Consider the following 10,137-nt stretch of genomic DNA (forward strand, 5'->3'; position numbering starts at 1 on the left):
ATTCCACAGAGGAAAGATCCATTCTACAAGCAAAGATCCATTCTACAGGGGAAAGATACATTCCACAGAGGAAAGATCCATTCTACAAGGCAAAGATCCATTCCACAGAGGAAAGATCCATTCTACAAGGCAAAGATCCATTCTACAGGGGAAAGATACATTCTACAAGGCAAAGCTACATTCTACAGAGGAAAGCTACATTCTACAGAGGAAAGCTACATTCTACAGGGGAAAGCTACATTCTACAGGGAAAGCTCCATTCTACAGGGGAAAGCTACATTCCACAGAAGAAAGCTCCATTCTACAAGGCAAAGCTCCATTCTACAAGGCAAAGCTCCATTCTACAGGGGAAAGGTACATTCTACAGAGGAAAGCTACATTCCACAGAGGAAAGCTACATTCTACAGAGAAAAGCTACATTCCACAGAGGAAAGCTACATTCTACAGAGGAAAGCTCCATTCTACAGGGGAAAGCTACATTCCACAGAAGAAAGCTCCATTCTACAGGGGAAAGCTCCATTCTACAGGGGAAAGCTCCATTCTACAGAGGAAAGCTCCATTTTACAGGGGAAAGCTCCATTCTACAGAGGAAAGCTACACTCTACAGAGGAAAGCTACATTATACAGGGGAAAGCTCCATTATACAGGGGAAAGCTCCATTCTACAGAGGAAAGCTCCATTCTACAGGGGGAAGCTACATTCTACAGGGGAAAGCTACATTCTACAGGGGAAAGATCCATTCTACAGGGGAAAGCTCCATTCTACAAGGCAAAGCTCCATTCTACAGGGGAAAGCTACATTCTACAGAGGAAAGCTCCATTCCACAGAGGAAAGCTACATTCTACAGAGGAAAGCTACATTCCACAGAGGAAAGCTACATTCTACAGAGGAAAGCTCCATTCCACAAAGGAAAGCTACATTCTACAGAGGAAAGCTACATTCCACAGAGGAAAGCTACATTCCACAGAGGAAAGCTACATTCTACAGGGGAAAGCTACATTCTACAGAGGAAAGCTACATTCCACAGAGGAAAGCTACATTCTACAGAGGAAAGCTACATTCCACAGGGGAAAGCTACATTCTACAGAGGAAAGCTCCATTATACAGAGGAAAGCTCCATTCTACAGGGGAAAGCTCCATTCTACAGAGGAAAGCTACATTCTACAGGGGAAAGCTCCATTCTACAGGGGAAAGCTCCATTCTACAGAGGAAAGCTCCATTCTACAGGGGAAAGCTCCATTCTACAGAGGAAAGCTCCATTCTACAGGGGAAAGCTCCATTCTACAGGGGAAAGCTCCATTCTACAGGGGAAAGCTCCATACCACAGAGGAAAGGCAAAACCCACTATGCTAGTGGTTCCCAAACTCTTTTGTTTTTTGCCCTAGCGCTACACGGCTGATTCATGAAGCTTTGTTTATATGAATCATCTGTGTAGTGCGAGGGCAAAAACTAAAATGTACACCCAGTGGGCCCAGGATCTAGTTTGGGAAACACTGCAATCAGCAGTGCATCTCTATCTGCCTGCCTCTGCCTGGACCAACGAAAACAATGTAACTCACAACAACTACATTCCTCATCAGTGCTTCAACCACAGACACCAGGAAACAATGGGGAAACCGACAGGGGAGGAGGAGAGGAGAAGGGAGGAGAGGTGGAGAGGAGAAGGGAGGAGAGGAGGAGAGGAGAAGAGAGGAGAGGTGGAAAGGAGAAGGGAGGAGAGGTGGAAAGGAGAAAGGAGGAGAAGAGATGAGGGGAGGAGAAGAAGGAGAAGAGGAGAGGAGAAGAGGGAGAGGAGAGGAGAGAGGAGAGGAGAGGAGAGGAGAGGAGGAGAGAGAGAGGAGAGGTGGAAAAGAGGGAGAAGGCAAGGAGAAGGGAGCAGTAGAGGATAAGGGAGTATGGAGAGGGAAATCAAGAGGAAACTTAGAGAAGAAAAGAACAGAAGGGAAGGGAGGAAGGAGGAGAGGAAAGGGAGAGGGGGAGGAGAAGGGAGGAGAGGAGAGAGGAGAGAGAGGGAGGAGGGAGGAGAAGAGAGGAGAGGTGGAAAGGAGAAGGGAGGAGAGGAGGAGGGAGGAGAAGAAGAGGGGAGGGAGAAGGGGAGAGGGAGGGAGGGGGAGAGGAGGAGAGGGAGGAGAGGAGGAGAGGAGGAAGAGAGGGAGAGGGAGGGAGAGGAGAAGGGAGGAGGGAGGAGAGGAGGAGAGGAGGGAGGAGAGGTGGGGAGAGGGAGGAGAGGAGAGAGAGAGGGAGGAGGGGGAGAGGAGAGGGAGGAGAGGAGGAGAGGAGAGGAGGGCAGGAGAGATGGAGAGGAGAAGGGAGGAGAGGGGGAGGGGAGGGGGAGAGGAGAGGGAGGAGAGGTGGAGTGGAGAGAGAGAGGAGAGGAGGAGAGAGGAGAAGAGAGGAGAGGTGGAAAGGAGAAGGGAGGAGAGAGGAGAGGAGGAGAAGGGAGGAGAGGGAGAGGAGAGGGAGGGAGGGGGAGAGGAGAAGAGAGAGAGGAGAAGAGAGGAGAGGAGGAGAGGAAAAGAGAGGAGAGGGGAGGAGAGGAGGAGAGGAGAAGGGAGGAGAGGGGGAGAGGAGAAGAGAGGAGAGGAGGAGAAGAGAGGAGAGGAGGAGAGGAGAAGGCAGGAGAGATGGAGAGGAGAAGGGAGGAGAGGGGGAGAGGAGAAGATAGGAGAGGAGAAGAGGAGAAGAGAGGAGAGGAGAAGAGATGAGAGGAGAAGAGGAGAAGAGGAGAAGAGAGGAGAGGAGAAGAGAGGAGAGGAGAAGAGGAGAAGAGAGGAGAGGAGAAGAGGAGAAGGCAATAGACAGCAGTATTCATAAAGTATCTCCGAGGAAATCAAGAGGAAACTTAGAGAAGAAAAGAACAGAAGGGAGGAGAAAGGAGAAAAAGAGAGGAGAAGAGAGAGGAGAAGAGAGAGGAGAGGCCAGGACTGTAAAGTCTAAAGCAAGAGAAGGAGGGTTCAATGAAGATAGCTAGTAGCTACTGTTTCCCTTCAGCCCACAACCAGTCATAATGCTCCCTCGGTACGTCTTCTCATCATGACAAACAGACAACAGGACAAACTTTACTCTTGAACACACACATGTTAAAACCATTACATGACATTATAACTGAATCTCTCTCTGCCATTCAAAGTATGTTCTCACTTACTTAGCTACGGTTCAACAGCGTCGCGCCGCTACCTAGTAAAGACCATCCATTCTCTTGGGTCTCTCTCTTTCTCCATTCCTCCCTCTGTTTCCCACTTGTTCTCTCTTTCTCGCACTTTCTCAGTTACTCCTTCTCTGTGAGACACACGCAGGCAGAGTCTCACACACTCCCACAGACGCCCTCTCACACACTCCCACAGACGCCCTCTCACACACTCCCACAGACACCCTCCCACAGACACCCTCTCACACACTCCCACAGACGCCCTCTCACACACTCCCACAGACGCCCTCTCACACACTCCCACAGACACCCTCCCACAGACACCCTCTCACACACTCCCACAGACGCCCTCTCACACACTCCCACAGACACCCTCTCACACACTCCCACAGACACCCTCTCACACACTCCCACAGACACCCTCTCACACACTCCCACAGACACCCTCTCACACACTCCCACAGACACCCTCCCACACACTCCCACAGACACCCTCTCACACACTCCCACAGACACCCTCTCACACACTCCCACAGACACCCTCTCACACACTCCCACAGACACCCTCTCACACACTCCCACAGACACCCTCTCACACACTCCCACAGACGCCCTCTCACACACTCCCACAGACACCCTCCCACAGACACCCTCTCACACACTCCCACAGACGCCCTCTCACACACTCCCACAGACGCCCTCTCACACACTCCCACAGACACCCTCCCACAGACACCCTCTCACACACTCCCACAGACACCCTCTCACACACTCCCACAGACACCCTCCCACACACTCCCACAGACGCCCTCTCACACACTCCCACAGACACCCTCTCACACACTCCCACAGACACCCTCTCACACACTCCCACAGACACCCTCCCACACACTCCCACAGATGCCCTCTCACACACTCGCTCCTCTCCTTCCGTGACCCGGAATGTTTGGCAGGGTTCTACTGTACTGAAATACAGCGCTCGCCATATAAGGTAGCAGCAGCTCCACATGTCACACATAATTTACATGTAGCAGGCAGGGGAGTTCACCTTACACACACACACACACACACACACACACACACACACACACACACAGCACACACACGAGCGCGCGCTGCACACTAAAAACCACGCCACCCCCTTACGCTGGCGTTCAGAGCAGGAGGAGAAAGAAACAGAACGAAAAGAAGGAAAGTAGAAAATAGGTCTTAAGTTTAGTCGTTAACCAAAAGCCTCTCTCTGGTTGGCTGGTTGGTTCCCAACATGTTGAGTTGTTGAGTCAGACAGAAGGAATGGATCTATTGATCTACTTCCCTGCTTCCCGGAGCAACCACGACCCACTATACACACACACACACACACAAGCGTTCCCCACAGGAAGAAGCTATTGAAGCTATTGTGTGACCTTCTATTTTTGGTCTGGTATGCGTTTTCTGTGTGTGTGTGTGTGTGTGTGTGTGTGTGTGTGTGTGTGTGTGTGTGTGTGTGTGTGTGTGTGTGTGTGTGTGTGTGTGTGTGTGTGTGTGTGTGTGTGTGTGTGTGTGTTTAAGGCATAACAAACAGATGTTACACACAGACGCAGGCAGAGCCTAAAGCTAAAAAGCCCCAGCATATCTTTCCTTTACAACAGGCTGGTCCCTTACTGCAGTCAAAAAGACAGTCCATCGCCTCGTCACAGAGAGAGAAGGAGAAATGAAGACGGAAACCCTTACCTCTCACATCGCTGTTGGGTTTGTGCGCGTGCATCCGTGTGTCTGTTGAGTGTGTATGTCTGTGTGTGTTCAGACAGGCCGTGACAGCAGAGCCCCAGGCACCGGCTGGACCATTCTCAGGCAGAGCAGAGAGGAGCGAGGGAGAGGAGCGAGGGAGGGAGAAGACCGGAGCGAGCGAGAGAGCGAGTGAACAAGCAAATGAGTGAAGGCGCCACGCGGAATAGTGTGGTGGGAGAGGAGGAGTGTCTGCCTCTGTGTGTGTGTGTGTGTGTGTGTGTGTGTGTGTGTGTGTGTGTGTGTGTGTGTGTGTGTCTGTGTGTGTGTGTGTGTCTGTGTGTCTGTGTGTGTCTGTGTGTGTGTTGCTGGCTGGGCTCCGTGCGCTAGTGTCTCCCCTTCCCTACTGCTGTTGGTGGCTGTGATCTGTGATGTGTCTCTGGACGACCGACTGCTGCAGCCTGTGGAGAGCTGCACTCGCTGGACGGCTGGCTGCACTGTAGCAGCAGCTGGAGAGGAGGAGTGGAGAGGAAGAATAGGGGGAGGCACCACTGACTGCGCTGCTGCAGCTTCCTGGCTGCTTCTCTCTCTCTCTCTCTCTCTCTCTCTCTCTCTCGGTCTGCTCGCTCCGCCCACTAGACCAACATCAGGAAGTGCTTTGTTACAGCAACACTGTTATTTTCAAGGAAGAGAGAGACAGAGAGAGGAGGGAAGAGAGAGAGAGAGAGAGCGAGAGGAGGGAAGAGAGAGAGAGAGGAGGGAAGAGAGAGAGAGAGGAGGGAAGAGAGAGAGAGAGAGAGAAGAGAGAGGAAGAGAGAGAGAGAGAGGAGGGAAGAGAGAGAGAGAGAGAGAGGAGGGAAGAGAGAGAGAGGAGGGAAGAGAGAGAGAGAGGAGGGAAGAGAGAGAGAGAGGAGGGAAGAGAGAGAGAGAGAGGAGGGAGAGAGAGAGAGAGAGGAGGGAAGAGAGAGAGAGAGAGGAGGGAAAGAGAGAGAGAGAGAGGAGGGAAGAGAGAGAGAGAGAGGAGGGGGAGAGAGAGAGAGGAGGGAAGAGGAGGGAGAGAGAGAGAGAGAGAGGAGGGAAGAGAGAGAGAGAGAGAGGAGGGAAGAGAGAGAGAGAGAGAGGGAGAGAGGGAAGAGAGAGAGAGGAGGGAAGAGAGAGAGAGAGAGGAGAAGGAAGAGACAGATTGTGGAATAGATCAAGAGAGGAAAGAGTGGAAGAAAAGGGGAGATAGAAGAGAGTGAGACATAGAAGAGGGGGAAGATAGAGGGGGAGAGAGAGGGAGACATAGAAGAGGGGTAGAGATAGAAGAGGAGGAGATAGAAGAGAGTGAGACATAGAAGAGAGGAGGGGGAAGAGAGAGAGGGAGAGAGAAGGGAGACATAGAAGAGGGGTAGAGATAGAAGAGGAGGAGATAGAAGAGATTGAGACATAGAAGAGGGGGAAGATAGAGGGGAGAGAGAGAAGGGGAGACATAGAAGAGAGGGGGAGAGATATAAGAGGAGGAGATAGAGGAGAGGGAGAGATAGAAGAGGGAGAGAGATAGAAGAGGGAGAGATAGAAGAAAGGGAGACATAGAAGAGGGGGAGACATAGTAGAGAAGAGGGGGAGAGATAGAAGAGGGGGAGACATAGTAGAGAAGAGGGGAGAGATAGAAGAGGGGAGACATAGAGAGAAGAGGGGGAGAGATAGAAGAGGGGGAGAGATAGAAGAGGGAGGAGACATAGAAGAAGAGGGGGAGACATAGAAGGGGGAGACATAGAGGGGGAGACATAGAAGAGGGGAGACATGGAGGGGGAGACCGAGGGGGAGACACAGAGGGGGAGATATAGAAGAGGGGAGATAGAGAGAGGGGGAGACATAGAGAGGGGGAGACATAGAGGGGAAGATAGAAGAGGGGGAGACATAGAAGAGGGGGAGACAGAGGGGGAGACAGAGGGGGAGACACAGAGGAGAGAGATAGAATAGGAGAGATAGAAGAGGGAGAGATAGAATAGGAGAGATAGAAGAGGGAGAGAGATAGAATAGGAGAGATAGAAGAGGGAGAGATAGAAGAGGGAGAGAGATAGAAGGGGAGACATTAAAACAAGATAGGAGGGGAAGAAGAGGGGGTGAAACAGTGGAAAGAAGTTGGAAAGAATCAAAAGATTAAGGGAGCGAAGGGAAGGAATTCAGGAGAAAATTCTGGAGGGCTTCTGACAGATTACACCGGGCTTCTTTCCTGAGCCTTGCTCCTTCAGTGCCTCAATAATATGGCACGCAACGAACACACACCTTCGCCGGTCAGTCTACCTCCAAACCCAGCTATACCCCCAGCCTCAGCCTCAGCCTCAGCCCCAACCTCAGCCCCAACCTCAGCCACCCAGCCTTGGAGTCAGCCCCATACCCCACCTACCACGCCAGCCCAGCATAGCCCCAGCACCCCAGCCCACTGGCCCAGAACCTCAGTTTAAGCCCCAGCCTACCACTCCATCCCCCAGCCTCCAGCCCCAGCCCAACTTAGCATGGGAAATTCCCTGAGAATCGTTCTCAGGGTTTTTTCTGCTTCGAAAAGTCGAAGTCCAAAAAGTGTAACAAATATCAAATTGGAAATATATGAATTCTATTTATTTATGTTTATAAAATTTTGGAATGGAGAAAAAACGTTCATTGTAAACTTAAGCGACTGACACCAGACAGTATGTAGAAAAGATGATGGACCTATATATTTTATATAATAAATATTTGAAATCTAACAATCACTAAAACAGGAGTATTGATGATGCAATAATGTTTGAGCATAATAACACAGCATTAGCCATGGCAAAATGCATAGAATTGCAGGAACTTAGAATTTTAAAAACATTTCTCTCTCATGTCCATGGAGAAATCTGTAAAGAAATCTGTAAAGATATTACAAGATGGGGGCCTCAAATGTTCTTTTCATGGGCCTTGACCGAATTCAACCGCACCGTGGGCTGACCTCGCCCATTAACACGCCCCCTGCCACGCCTCCCCCACATTAGCTCCTTTTTTGATCCAGAAAAAAGCCTGGTTTTGGAAATGCATTGGGGGAAGCAGATATTCCTTACTGAGCCAGACGAGGCCCAGCAGCCCCTCATAAAGACTGCCTTCACTGGGCCAGACAAAGGCATCACCTGGCCTGTCTGGCCTGCACAGCTGTGCCAGTGTTGACTTAGGCAACTCCATCCCTACTTATCCTCCTCCCGGGGAAAGCAGGAGCCTCTCGGAGCAGGATTTGGACCCAATACTGCAATACCCTGGAGCCATGGGAAGATAGTTATCCTGATATCACGAGCCATCCCATGGAGCCATGGGAAGATAGTTATCCTGATATCACGAGCCATCCCATGGAGCCATGGGAAGATAGTTATCCTGATATCACGAGCCATCCCATGGAGCCATGGGAAGATAGTTATCCTGATATCACGAGCCATCCCATGGAGCCATGGGAAGATAGTTATCCTGATATCACGAGCCATCCCATGGAGCCATGGGAAGATAGTTATCCTGATATCACGAGCCATCCCATGGAGCCATGGGAAGAGAGTTATCCTGATATCACGAGCCATCCCATGGAGCCATGGGAAGAGAGTTATCCTGATATCACGCGCTGATATCACAAGCAATCCCACAGGATTACAAGCACAGCGCTCACGCCAAAAAAGTACTTAGTTATTGATTTACTTGTGCGTATTTGGAGAAGGGTTGCGTAAAGATGTGTAGTTATTCATTTGCGTGTGTTTGTCTATCTGGTACTTATTTGTGTTTTGACATGTTTGTGTATATCTTTATATCTACTGTTTATGGTTCTTTGAACAAGCAGAGAATCAGTGTTTACAATGAAGATCTGTGAAGTTATTTGGATTTTTACGAATTATCTTTGAAAGGGTCCTGAAAAAGGGACGTTTCTTTTTTTGCTGAGTTTTTTTTAAAAAGAAGCCATTTCCCTTTACGGTTGTGAGGTCTGGGGTCCGCTCACCAACCAAGAATTCACCAAATGGGACAAACATAAAATGTAAAACACCAAATAATGCAGAGCAGAATTAAGCCGATACACGCTAATTATCCAAATCCAGAAAAGAGACGTTAAATTCTACAATCACCTAAAAGGAAGCGATTCCCAAACAAAGCCATCGCCTCCAGAGAGATGAACATGGAGAAGAGTCCCCTAAGCAAGCTGGTCCTGGGGCTCTGTTCACAAACACAAACACACCCCACAGAGCCCCAGGACAGCAACACAATTAGACTCAACCAAATTATGAGAAAACAAAAAGATTATTTCTTGACACATTGAAAATAATTCACCAAAAAAACAGAGCAAACATAGGAATGCTATTTGGCCCTAAACAGAGAGTACACAGCGGCAGAATACCTGACCACTGTGACTGACCCAAAATTAAGGAAAGCTTTGACTATGTACAGACTCAGTGAGCATAGCCTTGCTATTGAGAAAGGCCGCCGTAGGCAGACATGGCTCTCAAGAGAAGACAGGCTCTGTGCACACTGCCCACAAAATGAGGTGGAAACTGAGCTGCACTTCCTAACCTCTAACCAAATGTATGACCATTTTAGAGACACATATTTCCCTCAGATTACACAGATCCACAAATAATTTAAAAACAAACCCAATTTTGATAAACTCCCATATTTACTGAAATACCACAGTGTGCCATCACAGCAGCAACATTTGTGACCTGTTGCCACAAGAAAAGGGCAACCAGTGAAGAACAAACACCATTGTAAATACAACCCATATTTATGTTAATTTATTTTCCCTTTGGTACTTTAACTATTTGCACATCATTACAACACTGTACATACACATAATATGACATTTGAAATGTCTTTATTCTTTTAGAACGTTTGTTTATTTCCCTTTTGTTTATTATCTACTTCACTTTGGCAATGTTAACATATGTTTCCCATGATAATAAAGCCCCTTGAATTGAACCGAATTGAAAGAGAGAGAGGAGGGAGGGCGAGAGAGGGGGAGGGAGGGAGGGAGAGGAAGGGAGAGAGAGGGGGAGGGAGGCCACAGCCGGAGATTTGGGTCCAGGGATCATTTTTTTACCCATAGAGAGTATGCGAGGTCAGAGGTGTTGTTGCACTTGACTATTGCAACCAGCTTCCCTCGGCCTAACTGGGACAAAGGTGAAACGCCTAGTTCGGAAAATAGTTGAATCAAGCTTCCATAAAAAAAACAGACATTTTGTCTATGACTCCAATCGTTTCATCACCTACAGTATTTCAGTGAAATGTCAGTCATTTAATGGCAGTGCACT

General features: G+C 49.2%; 1 protein-coding gene across 15 annotated transcripts in view; it reads right to left on the minus strand.

Moving 5' to 3' along the window:
- LOC112238601 (muscleblind-like protein 1) overlaps positions 1-10,137 on the minus strand; it is an 86,330-nt gene that overhangs the window by 68,113 nt on the left and 8,080 nt on the right. For 2 of the 15 annotated variants that reach the window (XM_042329032.1, XM_042329026.1), the window contains exon 1: positions 4,862-5,430. The exons of 1 other annotated variant lie outside the window; for it this stretch is intronic. The gene's annotated coding sequence lies outside the window, so the exon portion shown is untranslated. Of the gene's footprint in view, positions 1-3,145; positions 3,374-4,861; positions 5,440-10,137 lie in introns of those variants that run through there. 12 more of the 15 variants (XM_042329036.1, XM_042329025.1, XM_042329027.1 and 9 more) reach the window with 11 other exon arrangements.

This window comes from Oncorhynchus tshawytscha, linkage group LG10 (genome assembly GCF_018296145.1).
Source record: "Oncorhynchus tshawytscha isolate Ot180627B linkage group LG10, Otsh_v2.0, whole genome shotgun sequence".
Classification (NCBI taxonomy): domain Eukaryota; kingdom Metazoa; phylum Chordata; class Actinopteri; order Salmoniformes; family Salmonidae; genus Oncorhynchus; species Oncorhynchus tshawytscha.